The sequence below is a fragment of the Eufriesea mexicana genome, unplaced genomic scaffold, assembly GCF_001483705.2.
Source record: "Eufriesea mexicana isolate 0111107269 unplaced genomic scaffold, ASM148370v2 scaffold5301, whole genome shotgun sequence".
Taxonomy (NCBI): domain Eukaryota; kingdom Metazoa; phylum Arthropoda; class Insecta; order Hymenoptera; family Apidae; genus Eufriesea; species Eufriesea mexicana.
In genome coordinates this window covers 400,241-424,629 of record NW_016913252.1, presented here as the reverse complement: position 1 = coordinate 424,629, position 24,389 = coordinate 400,241, and the positions used below count along the sequence as shown (strand labels likewise).

Here is a 24,389-nt window from a genome sequence, read left to right as displayed (position 1 = left end):
TTAGTTGGCGGCCGATAAATTAACATAAGAATGGACGTCGAATGGAGTCCGAACGATACCACGGAGATGCAGTTACCCGCCGCGAAAATATTCCATCGTCGTTGGAACATTCACGAGACCGGGTCCATTCAACGAATCCTCCTCGCGGTTGGTAAGCAGTTCCATGAATTACAATGCAGATGAGTTATGACAACTAGAGTGAAATACTTATTCGACGAAAAACACTGTCTATTTTAATTTGCTTCCTTGTTTTACAATATTAACGAGATTTTTTAAAGATCAGATCATCAATTTGCTGTCATTCCTATACACGATAAAGCAGGTTACTAATATATTTTACTATTCGTTTATTATTTCATTTTTTACTATTATTTTATTATTTTATAGGTTATGTTAGTTAGGAAAATTAATTAAATTACGATATCTCTATTTACAATACAGTGAAATAAATAAAAGTGCATTTCTAGCTATGACATGTCAATTTTACAAGATTCCAAATTTTATAATTTCCTTATTTTACAATATTTACGAGATTTTTTGAAGATCAGATCATCAATTTGCTGTCATTCCTATACACGATAAAGCATGCTACTATTATTTTTTACTATTCGTTTCTTATTTTATTTTTTACTATTATTTTATTATTTTATAGGTTATGTTAGTTAGGAAAATTAATTAAATTACGGTATCTCTATTTACAATACAGTGAAATAAATAAAAGTGCATTTCTAGCTATGACATGTCAATTTTACAAGATTCCAAATTTTATAATTTCCTTATTTTACAATATTTACGAGATTTTTTGAAGATCAGACCTTCAATTTGCTGTCATTCCTATACACGATAAAGCATGTTACTATTATTTTTTACTATTCGTTTATTATTTTATTTTTTACTATTATTTTATTATTTTATAGGTTATGTTAGCTAGGAAAATTAATTAAATTACGGTATCTCTATTTACAATACAGTGAAATAAATAAAAGTGCATTTCTAGCTATGACATGTCAATTTTACAAGATTCCAAATTTTATAATTTTCTTATTTTATAATATTTACGAGATTTTTTGAAGATCAGATCATCAATTTGCTGTCATTCCTATACACGATAAAGCAGGTTACTATTATTTTTTACTATTCGTTTATTATTTTATTTTCTACTATTATTTCATTATTTTATAGATTATGTTAGCTAGGAAAATTAATTAAATTACTCCTAATTTTTTCTTCCTTTTACTATTAGATTTGACAGTTTTCACGTGATTTTTCACCCAGGTGAACCAACATTATTCATTCCAATGTATAACTTCCTATAATTTATTTTATATCCAATTTATTAAATTATTACGCGTATATAAATTATCCTATTTGTCATAATTCGCGAGCCTTATCAGGTATTTCTTTCCTGAAGACCACCCCTTTATTACTGTAACTCAGAATGTATTGAAAATGCACAATTTTGAATAAGAAATTAAAAATCGGCCATTTAAGCCTCACTAAACTGCCAAATCTCTTACTAGCATTTATTTACAAAATTTTTAGTACCCCAAACAGAAGCGTAAGCGAACGTAAACCGTTTCGAAACAGGCGCAGGTGACCTGTAGCAAAGCACAGGGGTACCTCACCTGGTTTCGTAAACGCTGTATATATCATAGGAAAAAAGAAATGGCAGTGTGAAAGAATTTTTAATAAGAAATTAAAAATCGGTCATTGAAGTGTCACTAAACTGTCAAACCTCTCACTAACATTTATTTACAAAATTTTTCGTACCCCAAACAGAAGCGTAAGCGAACGTAAACCGTTTCGAAACAGGCGCAGGTGACCTGTAGCAAAGCAGAGGGGTACCTCGCCTGGTTTCGAAAACGCTGTATATATCATAGGAAAAAAGAAATGGCGGTGTGAAAGAATTTTTAATAAGAAATTAAAAGTATTTCTAGCTATGACATGTCAATTTTACAAGATTCCAAATTTTATAATTACCTTATTTCACAATATTTACGAGATTTTTTAAAGATCAGATATTCAATCCTATACACAATAAAGCAGGTTACTATTATTTTTTACTATTCGTTTATTATTTTATTTTTTACTATTATTTTATTATTTTATAGGTTATGTTAGCTAGGAAAATTAATTAAATTACGGTATCTCTATTTACAATACAGTGAAATAAATAAAAGTGCATTTCTAGCTATGACATGTCAATTTTACAAGATTCCAAATTTTATAATTTTCTTATTTTATAATATTTACGAGATTTTTTGAAGATCAGATCATCAATTTGCTGTCATTCCTATACACGATAAAGCAGGTTACTATTATTTTTTACTATTCGTTTATTATTTTATTTTCTACTATTATTTCATTATTTTATAGATTATGTTAGCTAGGAAAATTAATTAAATTACTCCTAATTTTTTCTTCCTTTTACTATTAGATTTGACAGTTTTCACGTGATTTTTCACCCAGGTGAACCAACATTATTCATTCCAATGTATAACTTCCTATAATTTATTTTATATCCAATTTATTAAATTATTACGCGTATATAAATTATCCTATTTGTCATAATTCGCGAGCCTTATCAGGTATTTCTTTCCTGAAGACCACCCCTTTATTACTGTAACTCAGAATGTATTGAAAATGCACAATTTTGAATAAGAAATTAAAAATCGGCCATTTAAGCCTCACTAAACTGCCAAATCTCTTACTAGCATTTATTTACAAAATTTTTAGTACCCCAAACAGAAGCGTAAGCGAACGTAAACCGTTTCGAAACAGGCGCAGGTGACCTGTAGCAAAGCACAGGGGTACCTCACCTGGTTTCGTAAACGCTGTATATATCATAGGAAAAAAGAAATGGCAGTGTGAAAGAATTTTTAATAAGAAATTAAAAATCGGTCATTGAAGTGTCACTAAACTGTCAAACCTCTCACTAACATTTATTTACAAAATTTTTCGTACCCCAAACAGAAGCGTAAGCGAACGTAAACCGTTTCGAAACAGGCGCAGGTGACCTGTAGCAAAGCAGAGGGGTACCTCGCCTGGTTTCGAAAACGCTGTATATATCATAGGAAAAAAGAAATGGCGGTGTGAAAGAATTTTTAATAAGAAATTAAAAGTCGGTCATTGAAGTGTCACTAAACTGTCAAACCTCTCACTAACATTTATTTACAAAATTTTTCGTACCCCAAACAGAAGCGTAAGCGAACGTAAACCGTTTCGAAACAGGCGCAGGTGACCTGTAGCAAAGCACAGGGGTACCTCACCTGGTTTCGTAAACGCTGTATATATCATAGGAAAAAAGAAATGGTGGTGTGAACGGCAAGACGATCCAGAATTTAGCGGAACGTCGATAGATTTAAATGGCAGTGGCGGTCGGTTGCAGGATGAAATGAAATAATCTCGCGTATCCAGTCGTCACGCGAATCTCGTTTCCGTGCCTGCGTGCCCGATGGCGCCATTCAAAAAGTAATCCCATAAACTTCCTGCCGGTCCACTTCGAAAGCCCGCCAACGGAAATAACGAAATAACTCCGGAACTCGATCGATTTCACCTTTCCGCGCCGATATCGTCCATCCTCGTTTCATATTCCGCTTTTGTCTACCGTTCCAACTTATTCCGTATACACACCGGGCCCCCCGTTCCGATATTTCACGATTTGCGGAACCGACGACTCTCCAAATTGTCCTCTAGCCGCTTTCCGGACTATTTTCGGACGTTCCACTCGATTTCTTTTTGGATGTTTGTAACTGCGTGTGTTATTAAAAGAAGAATGTATAGAGAAAGTGGTCGATGGACCAGTGATATGCATATGAAAAGAAAAACAAATTCGAATGGCTCTCCTAATTTGATAACTATAGTAACTTTGTTATTTATTTTTTGGGGTCGAGGGACGATGTGTAAATATTTTAATCGTGATTACCTATTCGAGGGTTTGGTGTAGGTGTGCACACAGGAGGGTTTAGTGTCGGGAGTGCTCGCGTGGGTGCCTAATGTCGAGTGTACGCGCGTGGGGGTTTAGTATCGGGAGTGTCTATGTGGCGGTCTACCGTTGGGAATACACGCGTGGGATCTAGTATCGGGAGCGGCCATGTGGGGGTCCATTGTCGGAAGTACCCACGTGGGACTGTAGTGTCGGGTGTTACCACGTGGGGGTCTAGTGTCGGATGTACCCACGTAGGGGCCTAGTGTTTGGAGTGGTCACGTGGGGATCTAGTGTCGAGAGTGTCTGCATAAGAATCCAATGTCTAGTGTCTAGTGTCTAGTGTCTAATATCTAGTGTCTAATGTCTAGAGTCTAGTGTCTAATGTCTAGAATCTAGTGTCTAATGTCTAGTGTCTAATGTCTAGTATCTAGTGTCTAATATCTAGTGTCTAGTATCTAGTGTCTAGTGTCCAGTGTCTAGTGTCTAGTATCTAGTGTCTAGTGTCTAGTGTCTAATGTTTAGTGTCTAATGTCTAGTGTCTAATGTCTAGTGTCCAATATCTAGTGTCCAGTGTCTAGTGTCTAATGTCTAATGTCTAGTGTCTAATGTCTAATGTCTAGTATCTAGTGTCTAATGTCTAGTGTCTAATGTCTAGTGTCTAATGTCTCGTGTCCAATATCTAGTGTCCAGTGTCTAGTGTCTAGTGTCTAGTGTCTAGTGTCTAGTGTCTAGTGTCTACTGTCCAATATCTAGTGTCCAGTGTCTAGTGTCTAGTGTCTAGTGTCTAGTGTCTAGTGTCTACTGTCTACTGTCTACTGTCTAGTGTCTACTGTCTACTGTCTACTGTCTAGTGTCTAGTGTCTAGTGTCTAGTGTCTAGTGTCGAAAGTGCCCACGACACCTATCATTTCAATAAGAAAATATGAAATATTCGAATTCTCGTATGTTGCTAAGCAACAAATATTACTTTCCATAGGGGGTCCCTGTCGGGTAGGTGCTCCTATTATTGGATCCTCGTACGGGTACCCCTGTCACTAGACCCCCACGTGGATAATCGCGGATTACGTAGAATACATGGACATAATTATGAATGACTATATCCTACGAAAATCGCGAAAGATGTGCGACTTCCAAGCTAACGAGCCACGCGACGAGCAAGTTAGGTTAAGTCCTAACTAACTGAACTCCAGCGTTACACTCGATCGCTGAAGAGTTGGCACACCGGTTAAGAAACAGAGGAGCTCCGCGATGGTGCATTATTCAACGAGGTACATGGTATAAAACAGCGAAATATCGATCGCGGTGCTAATACCACACAGTCGCCACCGTGTACCCGGCTCCGTGCACGGTTTTGCTGCGCTCCGGATGATCACAGATGGGTAGCTTTGATGTTACGCGACGTTGCCAAGGGATAATTACTTTATTAGTTCAAGGAATTCATTTTACAAGCTATTCGTAATTTCTCTGTATTCCGCAAGACTACTGTGAGAGTTCTCGTGTCACTTTCCTAAGTCTAGGTCCTGCACAGGTAAAAGTATGATTAAGCTAGTGAACTCACAATCTCTTCTTTTAGGTCTTCGAAGTGTCAGGTCTTCGAACTCTTAGGTCTTCTATTTTCGTATTATGCTAAGTGGTTAATAAACTGCTACAGACATTCATTTCCTGTCTCATTAGGATTCTATGTATCCCGATTGTTCTCTTTCTCGCGTGATGTTGCATGATCCTTTTCTCAGGTGTGATACTTTTAGAGAATAATGAAGATTCGTGGACCTGATCTTTGTAATCTTGTGAGAGGAGATGAACTTATTACGTTATGACTGATTAGGTTCTATTAGGGAGGCTTCTTGCGAGGATGCACTATGAAAAGTTGGAAGCTAGGGTGGTACAGGTGCAAGATGGGTACTCTATTCGATGCTTCTGACGGTGTACTGATATATCAGTGTAACGAGACACATGGACACTCGTTGCAGCTTGTGCTGGATAGCTTCGTGTCACTCTTTATCACGCTAGACCTCATTTGATCTCGATGCATCCAGTTTGTCATGGTCCTTTTAGGCAGTCGTGGAGATTCGCGCGCTCTATCTTCATAATTGCAGTGAAAAGAACTAGAGCACATCTTATCATGACGAATCAGACCGAATATTCTGTCAGTTCTGCAAAACGTACAGACTGGAATAATGACTTTAGAGGAATATCTCTGTCATTTTCAGAGATTCGAACAAGATTTATTTATCGACAAAAATTGTAAGACGCGAATGAATACTATTTCTGGGATAGAATTATCGACAGTCTGTCATTCTAATAGATCAGAAACAGATATCCTGTCAAGGAAAATTGAGTATTTTAACTTACTTTAACTAAATTTGACTGTGAACTGTCAACCATCCAAAGAGGAATCCTCTACAAGAGAAACTGCAAGAAAAACAGGTGTACCTAACTGTACACCTCCATCACTGGCCTACAACCTGGACCTAGGACAAAAACTTCGTTACACCCTAGGAGAAATACAAGCGGAAGAGATAGAGGAAAATTGGATATCGAATTCGGTTCGACATAGAATCACAAAGGATTAAGAGTCGCGAGAAATCTCGTAGCAGCTTCTACCCTCTTTCACAACAGCCCTTATCGCGTCCTCCCTCTCCCCCTCGCCCTTCCTTTATGACATCCACTCGCGCGTCCCTTCTTTCATTCCCGATCCGAGGATTTCCGTTAATTCGAAGCCAAATTGCCGCGCTGCGAGAAGCAAAGATACAAATTGCAACCGGTCCAAGCATCCCTCTCCTCATCCTTCCCGCCCTCCCTCTCCCTCTCCACCCCTTTGCTCTTTATCCACGAATTCCACTGGTTAACCCGTTCGGTTTCCGCGTCTTTGAGAAGGCTGGATCAAAAGAGGCGGACCATGACGACGATCCCGACGATCTGCTCTCGCCTAACAGCTACGCCACCCTATTTATTCCCGTCGCCGACGGGGTGCTTCTTTTAAATTACGTCGGTCGACGAGTCAGCTTTCCAAGGCGAAGTTTGAGAAGTTGCAGGCCTCGTTACGATATTCCGAAGCTGTTTCTTTTTAGCCGGCAAAATGTGTGGGTGGCGGCTTTTAAGGAGTGTCTGTGTGCGGGTGTATTTCTTCCTGAGAGTGTTGGCAGAGGCTAGGTGCACGTGGGATTCTTGATTGGTAGTTCCGGCTTTATTTTCTGTGCTTTGTTGCTATTATTTGTATGGAAAATTGTAAAAGCAGGCGAATAAGTGTCATCCGGGTGTGTAAATTTATTATAGTATTTTCTTCTGTATTATGAAAATGACAGTGTAAAGTTCCTTACTGAAATTGGATAGATGGGTGCAATAAAATATAAATTTGGAAAAATTAGTAATAATTTTATTCATTCTCCTCATATTTCTGTGCTTCATACGGATTTTGAAAATTGGGATTAATTATTACTCATAAAATCAAAATTGACATGTCAAAGCTAGAAATGGACTTACATTTATTTCATTCTATTCTGAATAAAAATACCGTAATTTAATTAATTTTCCTAGCTAACATAGTCTATAATTATAAAATATTAGTAACCTGCTTTATCGTGTATAAGAATGACAGCAAACTGAAGTTCTGATCCTTAAAAAAGATCATCTCACCCTGGACCTACCCCAAGACACAACGAAACCGATCTCCATGTCTATACACTTTGCAGTCTATACACTTTGCAACAATAACTATGAAAATCATGAAATATGAATAATACGTTCACGTGATCCTCAGCTGGAGCAGAGTGACAGCCAAATGTGGGTACTCAGTGACGAATAACAAAGGACCCCTACCGAGGGCCCTCTCAACTTCTTTTCTAACACAGAGAGGTTAGGAAACCACGCTCAGCTCTGTTCTAACCACGTGTCGTTCACGTGTACTCGTTTACATTTCCCACCAGTCCTCACTGAACGAAGTATGGAAGATCAGAGTCTATCGCGCCCCAGACAGCTCACAGTTGTCATCGAAGAACATTGTACTACGTTCAAGAACTGGCAGGAAATACAAACTGCATATGAAGGACACGTGATCAGAACAGGACTGAAACACCCGATTCCCATATGTACAAATTCCAGACCTTCTAATAGTATCCCTGTCTAAGACAAGGGTCTGCTAGGTTAGGTAGTTTTACTAATGAGTCCACTGACAGGACCCAGGAAGAAACACGCATCCCTGCCTTCTTCTTTTGTCCCATCCAGATCCCACTGCAACACAGAGGATGCTACAAGCAGATTTCGACTGAGGGAGGACCCCCATACGCCATTTCTTCCTCCCTACCTCACCAGGAAAGAAGCTGGACTCGCATGCAAGAGTCCTCGATAAGAGTTTTTCAATATTCGTCAAAATTCCAGACATTCTAATAGTATCCCGGTCTAAGACAAGGTTAGGCTAGGTTAGATGAAGACTGATGAGTCCATTGACAGGGCCTAGGACGAAACACGCATCCCTTCCTTTTCCTATCGTTCCATCTAGTCGTTACTCTAACTGAAGCAGACTCCATTACGACACAGAGGATACTACAAGCAGACTTCGACTGAGGGAGGACCCCCATACGCCATTTCTTGCTCCCTACCTCACCAGGAAAGAAGCTGGACTCGCATGCAAGAGTCCTCGATAAGAGTTTTTCAATATTCGTCAAAATTCCAGACATTCTAATAGTATCCCGGTCTAAGACAAGGTTAGGCTAGGTTAGATGAGGACTGATGAGTCCATTGACAGGGCCTAGGACAAAACACGCATCCCTTCCTTTTCCTATCGTTCCATCTAGTCGTTACTCTAACTGAAGCAAACCCCATTGCGACACAGAGGATGCTACAAGCAGACTTCGACTGAGGGAGGACCCCCATACGCCATTTCTTGCTCCCTACCTCATAAGGAAAGAAGCTGGACTCCCATGAAAGGACCCCAACAAGGGTTTCCAATATTTGTCCCTGAGCATCGACGTTTGGTAACCACTCAGAAAATATGAAAACGTTCACATGACCAGTGCTATGGCTTCAATTAAGTGGCTACTCTTTTCTCGTGGAACGGGGCACGGAAGCCTGGACCCATTCGACACCACGGAAACTTTCTCGTTCCGCGGCAGGCCGCGAATAGGTCGAAATATCGACCTGGCGTCTCCCAGGCCAGAAGCGATCCCTTTATCAGCCGTCAGCCGGTTCCAGCCTTTGTTTCGCGGCGCGGAGTTACCTCCGTACCAAGTATAACAGCCCTTTGTGCTCCCCTCGATTTTCTTCGTTTTGCCGCGGATCTCGTCGCCGCGGCCCTGTCATCGGTGTACCCGTGATTTGCGAGGAAAAAGGGGGCACCGAGCTTTTTGCCGTACTTAATAATCGACGACAACCAACCTCTATTCCGCCCCCACCGCCGCCACTCGGGACCTGGTCGTTGGCTAGGAATAAATTTCCCGTTCAACGTAAAATTCGATAAATCCCCTTTGTCGGGTCACCGCGAGAAATGAGATTCCATCGTGTTCGAGGAACCGTTTCGACGGTTCGTTGCTGTTTTACGCGGAATTATTATTCGTCGCAACGGACTATGTCGGAAATGGCTGGCTAGACTATCGGATCTGGTAAAATGTGTTTGTATAAGCAAGCTTGGAGGTTCTGGGGAATTTTCGTAGATCTAGGGACGTTCTACTGTGGGAGATCTTGTAGGTAGTAAATTTCTTTTCAATTCGTGACATTTTTTGAGAGTTTGTAAATAATTCTTTAGGATCTGGGGATTTTTGAGGGGTTCTAGTGAATCTTTGTAGATCTAGTGAATTTTTTGAGAGGCTAGTGCTTTACGTACTTCATGTATTATGTAACGTATGTGAGCTTTGGTAGACTAAAGAATTTTTGAGAATCTAGGGACTTTTTATTACAAGAAATTTTGTTGGTAGTTAGTTATTTATCGTTGCGAGGAATCCTTTTTAGGAGCTCGGATTAATTCCTTTGTGTATGGGGATTTGTTTAGGTGGCTAGTGAATTTTCATAGATTTTCTGGGAACTTTTCGTTCTCCGGTGATTTTTTTTTTTTTTTTTAGCGGATAATATATTTGACGTACTTATAACGCGAGCTTCGAAAAACCTGTGAATTTTGCGGACCTAGGAATTTTTCACCGTGGAACATCATTCACGTAGTTAACCATTTCTTGTTGCGAGGAATTCGTTGAGTTTCCTCGATAACTCTTTCCTGTCGGAATTTTTTGTACGTCCAGCGAATTTTCCTAGATTTCCCGGATACTTCTTGCGCTGTTATGGATTTTCTTTTACGAGAATAATGCATGCGGTATATGTCAAAGGCGTGTCTCAAGAAACTAGGGAATTTTTGCGGTCCTAGTGACTTCTTGCAACTAGAAATCTTTTTTCCCGATATAATTACTTTCCGTTGCAAAGAACTGTCGCATTCCCGACAATTCCGTCACGCGCAGAAATTCCCCTATACCCTAGTCACTTTCCCAAACAAATATTGCCTTTACACGCGACGGAACAACGTCGCTGTTAAACATTTCACCAGGTATTTCCAATTTCATTTTCCCACTTTTTCCCTCCCGGTTTCACCGTTCGTTGCGCTAACCAGAGTAATGACTATTTGAAAGAGGGCGTACCTGCGTTGCTCAACAAAGCGTTGTGGAGGTTAGGCAGCAGTGGCGCAGCAATCTGCAACAGAAAGAATTATCGGAAAGTTAGTACGGCATACTGCCAATTAGCGACCATAACGAAGTGCTCGATGAATTTTTTTCTCCTTTTTCATTTCTTCCTCCCTATTTTTTTTTTCCCCCTTTCTTTTCCCTAGAGCTAACTGATGGTAACGTCCAACGGCGAGTAACGCGATTCCATTGTACTACGAGAAACGGTTATTATTGACACGATAGGATATCGGAGCCGCGCGAAACGAAAGCTTAAACGAGACGATAACGAGAAGGGAAACGAAATTTGCTGGCGACGCGAAAATTACTGGCAACTCCTCGTCCCGGGAAACTTAAGAAGCCCCAGCAGCATTCCTCCAAAGGGAACTTCCCCGGAAATTGCTTTGTCTACGCCGCGTTCCGCTGGTAGGAATTCCTACCATTGGTCCACGCGCATGCGCAACTTTCACGATCCACCGACTCGATTAATATTACCCGCCCGTTTTTGCAACTAAATTCCAACTAAACGAAAATTAATTTCCTCGTTGTTCCAGCCCTTTTCTGTCTATTTTATTCAACTTTCGAGCAACCTGATAACGTTTACGAATGTAGTAAGCATTTACGATTATACAGGGTGTGTCAATTTGACTCAGCTATATAGATGTGCGTAGGAATTTATGATGTGCAAAAATGCTGTCAAGAGAAATTATTTATTATTAAAAATATGCAATGAATTTTTCTGTTTCGAAAATATGACGTCCGCGATTAATTATATATTAGTTATTAATTAATGCAAATTTTATGTTTCACTCTGTGCGTATTTTCTTAGTACCGGAATGAGAAAAATGGAAGACGGAGCAAACGGAGGTCTCAAGAGGAACCGAGTGGTGGGGGATGGAACTCCCAATAGCCTTGAGCAGCCGGCTAATTTCCAGCGTGCTATAGCCACTCTCGCATTTCGAATTCTCTACTCTGAGCGAAACACCAAAGATCATGCGAACCAATTAACTCCAATCTTCTCGAGGAAACATTTTCTCTAGCGAATCGCTCGTCTGATCCTAACCTAACCTATACACACATTCTTATTGTCGTATATTCTTATCCATTTCAGTATCCATATTTAAGCTACGCGAACACTGCATCTCAACGGTGCCATAAATCGCGATGCTATATACCGCTGATGAACCTAACCTAAAATACATCCAGTCTTATATTCATACCTAACTCGTGTCTATTCTTGCATGATTTATCTATTGCAGGGATATAGCATACCACGGATGAAGTTAACCTAAGCTATAGCCACTGGTGTATCCATACCTAACTCGTATCTATTCTTACACGATGCATCCACCTCATGCATGAAACAAACCACTGATGAGCCTGACCTGGCCCATATCCGTTCCTATTATCATGCATCCCTATCCATTTCTACATCCGTACCTAACTCATACCTATTCCTACACTGATGATCCTGACCTAACCCATATCCATTCCTATTAGCATATATTCCGATTCATTTCCACGCCCGTGCCTAACTCATACCTGTTCCTACACGAGTGATCCATCTCAACGATGCAACAAACCACCGATGACCCTAATTTCACTCATATTTGTTCCTATTATCATATACTCCTATCCATTCCTATGTTCATACCTTATTCATACCTATTCTTGCACTAGTAGTCTATCTCGAGGATGCAATAAACCACTGATGATCATAACCTAACCTATATTCATCCCTATTATCATATGTTCCTATCCATTCCTACATCCATACCTAACTCACACCTATTCTTGCATGATTTATCCTGTGGGGAGTACTCTCAAACAGTTGTTGAGCGTTGGCTGATCGCAGGTATCCTTGATGGTGATGGTGCTAGAAGGGATGAAAGGAAAAAGAAGAGACGCGTTTCGTCCTAGGCCTGCTAGTAGACTCGTCAGTAACACTTTCTATCGGGTCCTGCCTAAGTCAAGGATACTATTAGAATGTCGGGAAGTTATACATATAGGAAGCGGAGGTCTTCCGAGAACTTGCGAGAAAATCTTCGGACCTCCTTGAAGTCGGAATCCATCTAGCGGCGAGGCTGAGAATGATGATCGCCACACTCGCTATTTCAACACTGTCCTCAGAACTCTAGACCAGTCCAAGCGTTCCCACGTGTTCACTTGAACCTAAGAGCATTCAGCTCTCTTCCATCGCAAGGATACAGCAAATCACCGATGAAGCTTATCTAAACCATGTTCACTCGTGTGTCCATGTCAAAACCGTATTAACACTAAAACTTCCGATCTTTAATGGGCACCTGACTATAACGTGCACAGATTATACTAATTTCGACATTAGGGTCGAGGGTGCACCGGGTACGTCCCCGCAGGTCAACAGGCATTGTCCCGCGGATGGCATTGGCTATCGTCAATGTCATGCCGGGGATTAGCCTGGGACCAGGCAGCGATGTTGCAGATCAAAGGTCGTCTTAATTTACGACCTCCCTGAGCGGTCATCGCGACTTTCCCGCGCGAGGGCGGTTCCCGCGTAAACCTTTCCCGCGAAAACTTAGTTTTTCCCGCGCGCGGGTTGGCGGGATTTTCTACCCCTTTCTTGAACACTCGACCGCTTTAAAAGCTCCGAAGTCAGAGGACGACAGGACAGTTTGAAACCGCCTACAACGTGACTATTGTCCCGACGGCCGCGACGAGCGCCGACACTTATTGCGACCCACTTCAACTTCTTCCTTAATACGAGTTGATACCAATTTTATTCTTATAGCAGGTGTATGTGTTCGGTGATTGCAAAAAGGAAAATTGTTGGACCAGTCATTTTCACTGGGTTGCCTGTTCTATCGTTAACTCTTGTATGATTCATCCACCTCAAGGACGAAACAAACCAACGATCATCCTAACCTAACTGATATCCACATTTCTACGATCTCGATCCATCTCAACGATGCAAGGAATCAAAGCAGACTCAACTTGCAAAAATTTTATCACGCCTCGCGTTAATCTGCGAGCAAGCTCGTCGTGCCCAAACCGGATATCTCTTGCAGCAATTCGGTCGCAGGCGGAAAGCATCGTCGACATACAGCACTGGCGTTCGCGGCAGCAAGAAACGGTGCTTAATTACTTCATCGCCGGTAAATTCAATGGAAACACAATTACGAATTCACCGCCATGTATCATCCATCCCTCCACGATCCTCTCCTTTTTCGGCCGCCTTTGTCCCTCGTTAGCCAGGTCGGGCGTATCGCGTCTGAATTCGAAACCGGAAGCTCGTTAACCGACGGTCTTCGGGGGCGGCGTTTATTCCAGGGGGCTAATTTTATTAATTTTCCACGGGCGAGAAAGAGAGTAACGAGTGTCGATCGTCCTCGCGAAATTCCCACGTCCTCAGTGGCGCCCTCCGGGGCCAACTTCCGGCTCCGCTAACGTCGCGGGACCCGTATGCAAATTCCGGCACACGATCCCGTGCAATGGGAGTTTGTTGTTAACGGAACGGTGGTAAGCTCGATGACATTCCGCGTTTGCTTTCGCGTGGTCGAATACGGGAACGTGGAAAAGTTTCCAACCCCTTCACCGGTCTTGCATCGGTAATTAAGCTACTTTTCGCGAAACTTTCCGTTTTGTAATATTCTTTCTAACCCGCGCAACCTACATTGATAAAATTTCCGCTGTTACGGTCTTATGGGTTTTCTTCGGTCGGGAATTTTAACAGAATCTTAATCCGAGCGTCACGAAACGCGTATAAAGTGTCTTCGAGATAATTAGAGGAGGAAAGAAAGTTAGAATTTTGGAACATTAAAAATTGACCGATGAAAACTACTAACAACAGAAAAATAATAACAGTAATTCCTAACCTCTCAGACACGACGAGCCACTATAGTGGTTTTCAAAAATTTCATCTCTCTGAACGACGCGCAACAATTGTAGCCCAGTATTGCTCACTGTTTAGATTAAATATTCGTCTTCGTATGCGTTGCTTTCACGTTTCCTTTGTCTCCACATCGGTGTAAAACAGTGTTTACACCAAAACATTTTTCTTCACATTCTAAATCCAGAGAAATGAAAAAAGCGTAACAAAATTGTATCATATGTCGAAATTAATAAAAGACGGAGATCTTTCTATGAGTTTGAAGTCTTTGACGTGAACGTACAGTGTCCGAAGGAACCGCGCTCAAGGCTAACGCTGAGACTTCCCCCACTCCGTCGGCCAGTTACCCCCACCGCGCGGCTATGCCCGCCCCCATTGCGTCACCCCAACGCTCACGGCTCAAACATCGATCAGATAAACCTACGGAGACACGTAACCCAAAAAATACGCTATCGTGGAACAGCAGAGCCGAAGTCGAACCAAGTCCGATGACCCAACGTCACCGGGAACAGTCGTCGCACTCCCACTAACATCCCAGAAGCAACCCTCCACGATGTTCGCGTACCATCTCAAGGGAAAAGAAAGGGAAAAAGAGAAAAAAGGAAAAAGAAAAGAAAAAAATACTGCTCAACGTCGCACAAGCGTATTTTCGCCGAGCATCTCTCGTCATAAATCTCCGCCACGCGGGGCCGTTTCCAGAGATACAGAGAGCGGGCGCGGAGGAGAGAAGGAGAGGAAAATAGGGACAAAAGGAGGAGAGAAGGAGGATAGAAGGCGTGCAGCCACTTTAATTTCGCGAGTGTCCGCCGCGGCGCGGAAAATGTCCCCAATTTCGCGCGCGCCTCCGCGAAGACAAAGGAAGAAACGGGAAAACCAAAGGAGCAGGCGTGGTGGGGGAAGCGGCTGGAAAAGGAGTAGCGGCAGCCGGGTAAAAATTCTCATTCTCCGTGGAAATATGGGCGAAACAAAGGCGGCGACGGAGTCACAATTAGCGAAACAACGTGCAAGGAATGCCGGGCCAAGGGCGGTTTCGTTTCCGCGAGAAAGGAGCTCGTCGCAGCGCCCTCTGGGTCTCCTTTGCCGTTGCGCTTCCTTAGATTACTCCCAGGCCTCGTCCTCTTCTCTCCGCTTTGATATTTCGCGGCCCCCTCCTCCTGCCTTTCTTGACTTTTTCGACGGCCAAAGAGGGGGCGCGGAAATCCTCCGGGGAGTTCGGTTTATTTACCTTGACCGAGCGCGATTGTTTGCCCCGCGACTCGGTACACTTTCGTCTCTGCTGTATTTTTTCCACGGCCGCGCGCGAGTTCCGTCCGTTCCTCGCGCGGATGGAATTTCCTTTGACCAGGGGGGGTCGAGACGGAACTGGGATATACCGGGTGTCGTTTCGGAAATCGAACGACTGGTGTACGTAGTTTCCCGGATATTTTGGTGATGGTAAAATTAATGTACCGCGCTTTATTGTGATTACAAAGATCATGGCGTCGAATCGAAGTTGAAATATACCGGGTGTCGTTTCGGAAATCAAACGTCTGATACATGTGTTTTTCCAGATATTGTAAAGATAGTAAAATTAATGTACCGCGCTCTGTTGTAATTACGAAGATCATGCGTCGAGTCGAAGTTGAAATATACCGGGTGTCGTTTCGGAAATCAAACGTCTGATACATGTGTTTTTCCAGATATTGTAAAGATAGTAAAATTAATGTACCGCGCTCTGTTGTAATTACGAAGATCATGCGTCGAGTCGAAGTTGAAATATACCGGGTGTAACTTTGAAACTCGGACCTCTCGTGATTCGTTTTGATTTCATGGGTATTTTGCATTTGAAGCTTACAATTATTGATACTCGAATCGTTGTATGCCATTACGTTATGGTAATGACGAGAATAATGGAATTGAGTCGAGAGAGAAATGTACCGAGTGTCGTTTCGGAAAGCAAAGTCTGATACATGTGCTTTTCCAGATATTGTAAAGATAGTAAAATTAATGTACCGCACTCTGTTGTAATTACGAAGATCATGCGTCGAGTCGAAGTTGAAATATACCGGGTGTAACTTTGAAACTCGGACCTCTCGTGATTCGTTTTGATTTCATGGGTATTTTGCATTTGAAACTTACAATTATTGATACTCGAATCGTTGTATGCCATTACGTTATGGTAATGACGAGAATAATGGAATTGAGTCGAGGGAGGCATATACCGGGTGTCGTTTGAGAAATTAAACGTCGAATGTATATGGTTTCCCAGACATTTTGGTGATAGTAAAATTATTGAACCGTACTCAGTTGTGATTATAAAGATCGTGGCGTCGAGTCGAAGTTGAAATATACCGGGTGTAACTTTGAAACTCGGATCTCTCGTGATTCGTTTTGATTTCATGAATATGTTGCATTTGAAGCTAACAAATATTGATATTTGAATCGTTGTATGTCATTACGTTATGGTAATGAGAATAATGGAATTGAGTCAAGAGAGAAATATATTAATCGTTGTATGCCATTACGTTATGGTAATGACGAGAATAATGGAATTGAGTCGAGAGAGAAATATACCGGGTGTCATTTCGGAAACCGAACACCTCGATTTTTTCTTTTCTATCCTCGTGAATATTAAGCACGTGATATTACAATCACTCGCAGTCTGTTATTATGGATCACAAATTTGTATATTATAGTCCATTTTCAGGAAAACAGAGATAATACTAAAAATGGCACCTTTCTCGTTGTTAGTAATTTTTAATAATTCTCCATCAAAACAACTTATCGAATTATTACCTAATAAATAATAGATCTTGAATTTTGAAATTTTATTTTTATACAGTTTTTCTTCATAGTTGACTTTCTGTAATCCATTATTTTATTATGAGAAAATGACTATGATGGTACGATAAAATCGTACAATAACACAAAAAGAATTATGTTCAAAGGAAGACCTAAAATTATTTTAATTCGATATTTCATGTATTATTATACGACAACGTTTAACCATACCTCTTTAACCGTTTAAATTACGGTATCAAAACAAGTGGCCGCTCTGGAATCCCCTCCAGGGACCAAAGGGTTAAATGAATATTTTCCAGCAGTGACATTTTCCACGTTCTCAAAATTCATAATCAAAAAATGACACGGATGTCCTAGTTACTCGTGATCGACAAAGAGATCTCGACAATTCTATTATAAATCTCGTTAAACGCTTCATTTCCGTTCTAGATTTTTTCGTCTTTAATACTCTTCGTAACAACCGACGATACGACAAAATTTAATGGCTGACATTTACCCGTTAAATTCAAACTACAGAGAAACGACGTTTCACGTGCGGCAACCTAATATTACGTAACAATACCGTCGCGATATTAAACACGGTTTACGATACTGTAACATCCATCATATCGCGGATAATATCGTTATGCAACCGTACTGCAACAACGGAATTTAATTTCTCCTTTCTCATTTTCCAATTCCCTAGACGCTCCGAACCAACCCAAAAAAAGAACCAACGATTTAAAAAACGGTACACGATCCCTAGAAATCAACTTTCTGTTCCTTATCGCATTCGCAAAACCATACGGGTCAATTTCACGAATTTTCAGAATTTTAGCGCCTACGCCAATGGTAAATATTTATTTACGAACGAGTAAGGAGATATCCAATTATATGTAAATTAATATTTATTCCGCAATAGTCAATCACTAGCGTGAATTTTTCACGAAGGAAGCCGAGAACGTTGAGATAAACGGGGGTTACCGGTGAACAAGATGGCGGCGATCGTGTTAACTGAGATGGCGGCGGACCTAATGCAGACAGAGTGGCGAAACGAGGAAGAAATAAAAGTGGATAAATCGCAGACGCGAAACGCGAGAATCCTGATACTCTTTTCGGCGAGGCGTTAAAATCCTGGGCGTAAAAAAGAAGACAGAGGTCGCCGGTGGGCAAAGCAAGAAGAGGGGAGGAATGGAAGTCGTCAGAATAAATTGGAGGCAGTAAAATTAAGCGGGCACCGCGGTCGCGCGTCGTCCTTATTTTTGTTTATCGTTCTATTTACCGTTGTGTTAAATTCACCCGCTGTCTTGGCTGATGTACGAGCCGAAACGGAGATGGCGGACTCCCGTGATGCATCGCGCGCGCATGAAAAGCGCCGCTTAACGGTCGTCGCGTGAACCGGCCAGACGACAAATTAGCGAACTTTATTTCGATTTTCACCGGCTTGCTCTTTCCCCTTGCTTTTTTCCATTTTTCGTCTCCTCTTTCGTTTTTTCCCCCCTCCTCCGCTTTTTTATCTCCTTCCTTTTTTCTTCTTTTTTTTTTTTTTTTTTTTTTTTTTTTTTCATTACCTTTTTTTTCGCCGCGTCGAACGCGAATAAACGACCCCTTACTCGCCTCCACGTCCCGACGACGATGGATTTTTCAAGCGAACGGGGCTTAATTAATCGAAAACGCCCCGCTTTTTTGCTCCAACGATCGTTCAACTTCGTTCATTGTCTCGAATGTCGAAACGGTTTGGAAGGTTCTGGCGAGAGAATTGACGCGGTGGAAAATTTCGAGGTGGCTTTTTCGTCAAGTTGCTTCAATTTTTAACGCCCCGTGAATTGAGGGTTGCTTGGGTCATCGTGGAGAGCAGTGCTGTGTGTGTATGTGTGATCCTTCTATATTTTCGGAACATCCAGTATAACGAGTATCGATTCGAGATAAAATGGCGAACAAAATGTTCACCAGGGATGAATTTGAAAAGTTTCTTTACCAAAAGTCCTTAAAAAATTTGTATTTCTTCATTTTTCCTTTTTTTTTTTTTTAATTGAACTATTGGAGACTCATTCTTTAAAGATTTCATTACAGATTACACCCACGCAAAGAAACATATAGATATACATAGATAATAAGTTTTGTTTATTATCCAAGTACGAATGTTTGAGATTTAATTAGATTTTTTAATAGTAATTTTGTAAAAAGGAATTAACATTATAATGTAATGTACAGACGATGATATTGGGCCTGGCGATTATCATTTCCATACTCAGAGATAAGTATAACTTCCATTTTCGCAGGTTCCCTAACTTCCCGATAATTAGGGGTACCCAATATCGCGTTCCAGCCCTGTCTCACTCGCGCGTCGCTCCTGTCCCGCCCACAGCGCTAGCGGAGTAGTGGGGATAAGAGAAAGGGAACGGAACGGTGGGGGTAGCCACTCGTCAGCCTCCAGCGAGCAATCAATTCGTCACGAGCTATACCACGCTTGAAACGGTGGAATCTCCCCCAGAAAAAGGGTAAAAATTTCACTCGTCTTTTTCATCCGGCACAACAGGTTCGAAATTCATTTGAAACACCCACTGCTACATGCACGGGATGGGCGTGTAATCGGAGACACAACGACACAGGCAGTGCAACAGCGACGAGGTTTAATCGAACGAATAATTGTCACGCGTCGATGCGCGAGGGCTCCGCGGCCAGTTTCCCTCGTCTGGCGGGAAAATAAAAATTTTTCGCGGCTTTAGGTTAATGTCATCCGAACAATAAAAGCTCACGGAAAATCTGCTTACCGCGTTGGCAACTTCTTCCAGCCCGTACGTGGCAAGATTAATGTCGAGTTCCGGAAAAATAAAATAAATCACTTTTAATTTGTCGACACCCCTCTGCGCACCGCCCGAGCCGTTTAACCCGCTGTTTGCACGTGCAGTGTCGCGAACAAACCCTCTCGATCCACGCGTCCACTTTTTCCCGAGCCGTGCATCAGGCCTGACTCCGTTCTTGCCACCATCTTTCTTTCCTCGCAGAGTTTGCTCGTACACGTCCCGGATTAGAGTATTTATCGAACGACGTGAAAGAATAATATGTCTGCTACTCTGAATTCCCATTGGCGTAGAGTCGATAGCTATAGAGTTGGAGTAACGTTGGAGATGAGGTTAGGTTAATTTTGAATAATTTTCTAGTACTTGTTCCGGAAGGTTTTGGGGTGGGTTTGAGGAATTGCAAATGAAGTTACGATAGTTATTGTTAGTAATAAGGTAATAAGGGTGGTTTGGATAACTTGTGAAGGATTATTTGAGTTGATCTAAGGAAAGTTTAGACTCGTCGCTAGAATATAGGTTAAGAAGATTGTGCAGATGAAAATTATTTAAAAGAGAGATTGGATCGTGTATATTATTAAAATTTTTATGTTAAAAATTTAATTAAATTATTTAAAATTGTTTCAAAAATTTATTTGTTTAAAATTTTTAACTGCTTCTTAACCCTCGCTGCTTTGATTAAAATCTTTAGATTAATTTGAGACTTTCAATTTTATTCTTGTTGAAATTCAAAGTCCAAAGTGACGGGCACACTGTGACATGAAACGTAATTACCCCTTTAAGTACATTCCTTTAAGTACATAATTAGCCTGGGATAAATAAGCAAGATTTAAAAAATACAGTATATATATATTCATCTCCGAAGGATAATACATAAACTAACATTAAAAATAAGCTGTATACAAGCTGCTCCAAAAAAGTTTACATTCCTTCGTGTGTAAGATGTCATCCCTCCATCCAATTTCGAATTTTAATATACAAGAATTTTAATATATAAAAATTTATTTTTAATTTCTATTTAGATATAATATAACATTAGCACTAGATTTACGTGACCTGTAAATTTGACAAATGGGTTGCTACAATTATGCAATATTAACAACGTAATTGTTCTTAAATTAATCTTATCTTATCTTTAAGGAAATACATCGTTTTCCTTATTCGTCAAATAGTTATACAAAAAACGTCAGTAAATCTAATGTTGAAATTCAAACTTAGTACGAAACGTACCTAAATAGATTTAAGATTAACGATCAGGACAAAAATAAATTCCGAAAGAGATCGAAAGGAATTACAAAAAGGCTGAGCAAAAAGCAATTTGATCGACCGAAAACCAATCACGCGAGTGGAGCAACACCCGGAAAAAACCATCGAGAAACTTCGCGAGCTCCTATCGTGACCCTCTCAACCCCTCCAATCCCGGCCGCTGAAAAAGCAAATAAAAAAATAAAGGAAAAAAAAATTCGAAGAACGAAAGCGCGAGAGGCGGAAATAATAACAAATGCAACAAAGCGAGACGAGTTGTTCCGCGAAATGCAATCGAACAAAGTTCCATCCGAGTCCGCGGCCCTCGTCGAAATTTCCGGCCGACGGGACGCGAATTAAAATTGCATAATTCAACGCGGCGTAACGGGGTCAACAATAACAGCCGCGGACGATAACGAACGCGTTTAAAAAACACCGCGAGGCAGCGACAAAAACATCGGTCCGCGCCGCTTTATTCCACGTGTAAGCATTTAATCACGCCTACGATGGCGCGCGTGCGCGACGCCAGCGCGCTCTGACGGCCGCTTCCCCCACTCTCCGGCCCGGCTCGTACATCAGCCGTAGGAGCGTCCCTTTTTCTACATTTGCAGCGTCAGGTACACACGTGTACCTACGTGCTATCGCGTTGAATATGCAATGAGAGAACGGCCAACCCTACGCAAACGCATTTTTCACCCCCCCACCCCCCACCCCCTCGCCAAGCGCTTTTTTCCCAACCTGTCCCTTCTGCGCTTCACGAGAATCCGGCCACGTCCTGCGGGACACTGTGTCCTACTGGATCCCTCGAGACCGGAGAGCCTGAAGCGAGGATACCTGGGGGTTGAAAGGGGTTGAAAGGGGTTGAAAGGGGTGATTTGGATCGGATCGAACGAATAGTTCCACTGTCGTCGGTTCGGTAGTGAGTGTATATATTATTTAAGCAAAGTTGTACCAAGAAAGGGGTTGGTTAAACAGTTGATATGTACAAAATGGCGACGGAAAACAACTCTAAACGACTTCTTTCGACCCTCTGATCTTGAATTCGGTATGAGAATCACTGATAAAAGGGACATGAAAGTCAGTGTCAAACCGGTGGCAAAGGTCACTGTCGAACGGAGCATGAAGGTCATTGTCAAACGGAGGTAGAAGGTCATTGTCAAACGGAGCTAGAAGGTCACAGTGAAATGGGGCTAGAAGGTTACTGTCAAACGGTAATCGAAGGTCACTGTCAAACGGGGCTAGATGGTCACTATCAAACGGTAATCGAAGGTCTCTGTCAAACGGGACTAGATGGTCAATGTCAAACGGGGCTAGATGGTCACTGTCAAACGGGCCTTGAAGGTCACTGTTAAACGGTAATCGAGGGTCACTGTCAAACGGGGCTAGATGGTCACTGTCAAAAGGGCCTTGAAAGTCACTGTCAAACAGTAATCGAAGGTCACTGTCAAACGGGGCTAGATGGTCACTGTCAAACGGTGATCGAAGGTCACTGTCAAACGGGGTAAGATGGTCACTATCAAACGGTAATCGAAGGTCACTGTCAAACAGGGCTAGATGGTCACTGTCAAGCGGGCCTTGAAGGTTACTGTCAAACGGTAATCGAAGGTCACTGTCAAACGGTAATCGAAGGCCACTGTCAAACGGGGCTAGATGGTCACTGTCAAAGGGGCCTTGAAGGTCACTGTCAAACAGTAATCGAAGGTCACTGTCAAACGGGGCTAGATGGTCACTGTCAAACGGTGATCGAAGGTCACTGTCAAACGGTAATCGAAGGCCACTGTCAAACAGGGCTAGATGGTCACTGTCAAACAGTAATCGAAGGTCACTGTCAAACGGGGCTAGATGGTCACTGTCAAACGAGCCTTGAAGGTCACTGTCAAACGGTAATCGAAGGTCACTGTCAAACAGATCGCGATAATTCCAAGCTCCCAAAGCTCTCAGTCGTTCCCCAACGATCAAGAGCGAAGAGCCCCAAAAGGAGTAAGCCTCCACGCATGAGGCGACATCAGCGTACCAGGTAATGAAAGGCCTTCGAGTGAAATAAACCTTTTCTGAGACAACACGTTTTCGAGTTCCGAATTCCTTCATGTCACCCTTACCACACCCCCCACACTACCAAGCTTCGCGCAACACTCCTCTGTTCGCAGGAATTTGTATTAAAAGCACCCTTATCCTTTCAGTCGCCGAAAATATTGCAGACCAAACACAACACTGTGCATCAACGAACATCTTCTCGATAGGGTAGACTTCTAGCTTGTCTACTAACTTTCTCTAGCTCTCTCCTTCATGGTTTTAGATTCTGCGTTTAGGGTTATCAAATCTACGATGCTACCGTTGTTTTTATTTATTCGATTTCAGATTCCTCTTGGCTGTGGAATTACGAGGCTCAGGACAGGTTGGAAAATGGCGAAACGCTTGAATGGAAGATGGCAGGGTGACTGAATGGCAACCCTGCGGGAGGATACATATTTTCCAACGTTATCCTATCTATTTCAGGAACCTGTTCGAAATTGCCGTTCACCTGGCGCGGTGAAATGGGCGCAGTTACGGTTTTAATGAGGCGATTAGTGCAGGAGATAAGAGGATTTTCAACGAGCCAATGTCGAAGAAGAGAGAATAGATCAATATTGGGTTACAGATACGTGTTAATATAAATGAGAATTTTCCCTCACTGTCTCGTAAGACTTCAGCTATTCTTCCTAGGAAAATATAAATCTCTCATGATTCTTCGAATCGTTATAAACACCATTTAAATTTCTCCTTAAACTCTCGAATTCCTTTCGTTATAAATATCTGAAAAGAATTTGAAAAATCTCAGAAAGTACACGGAAGTTTAAAAAATTCCCAATAGCCCCTGCCAATTCCCAAATGTTAATATCGCGCACCCTATTTGACTACCCCATAAATTACAATTAGGTTCCTATTGCACTTTTGGTGTTAAATTCTTCGCCATCTTTGGACCTAACGTTTGGGAATTCCTGTTATAACAATTGGTACAGTATTTCCGATTTTTATGAACATTTCGAGGAACCATCGGTGGCCCACTTGACGACCGAGTTAACTATTGTACTTAATACTAGGTTCACGGACGCTATCTGTATGCCTATTTCTAAGGACACCTGTCAAGTTGACAGGTAAAGGAAACCACGTGCC

General features: G+C 41.7%; 1 long non-coding RNA gene across 1 annotated transcript in view; it reads right to left on the bottom strand.

Moving 5' to 3' along the window:
- Window positions 1–24,389, bottom strand: part of LOC108551954 (uncharacterized) — a 155,357-nt gene that overhangs the window by 81,090 nt on the left and 49,878 nt on the right. Inside the window, exon 2 of the long non-coding RNA XR_001890519.1 lies at window positions 10,545–10,596. This is a non-coding gene — a long non-coding RNA (uncharacterized LOC108551954). The remainder of the gene's footprint in view (window positions 1–10,544; window positions 10,597–24,389) is intronic.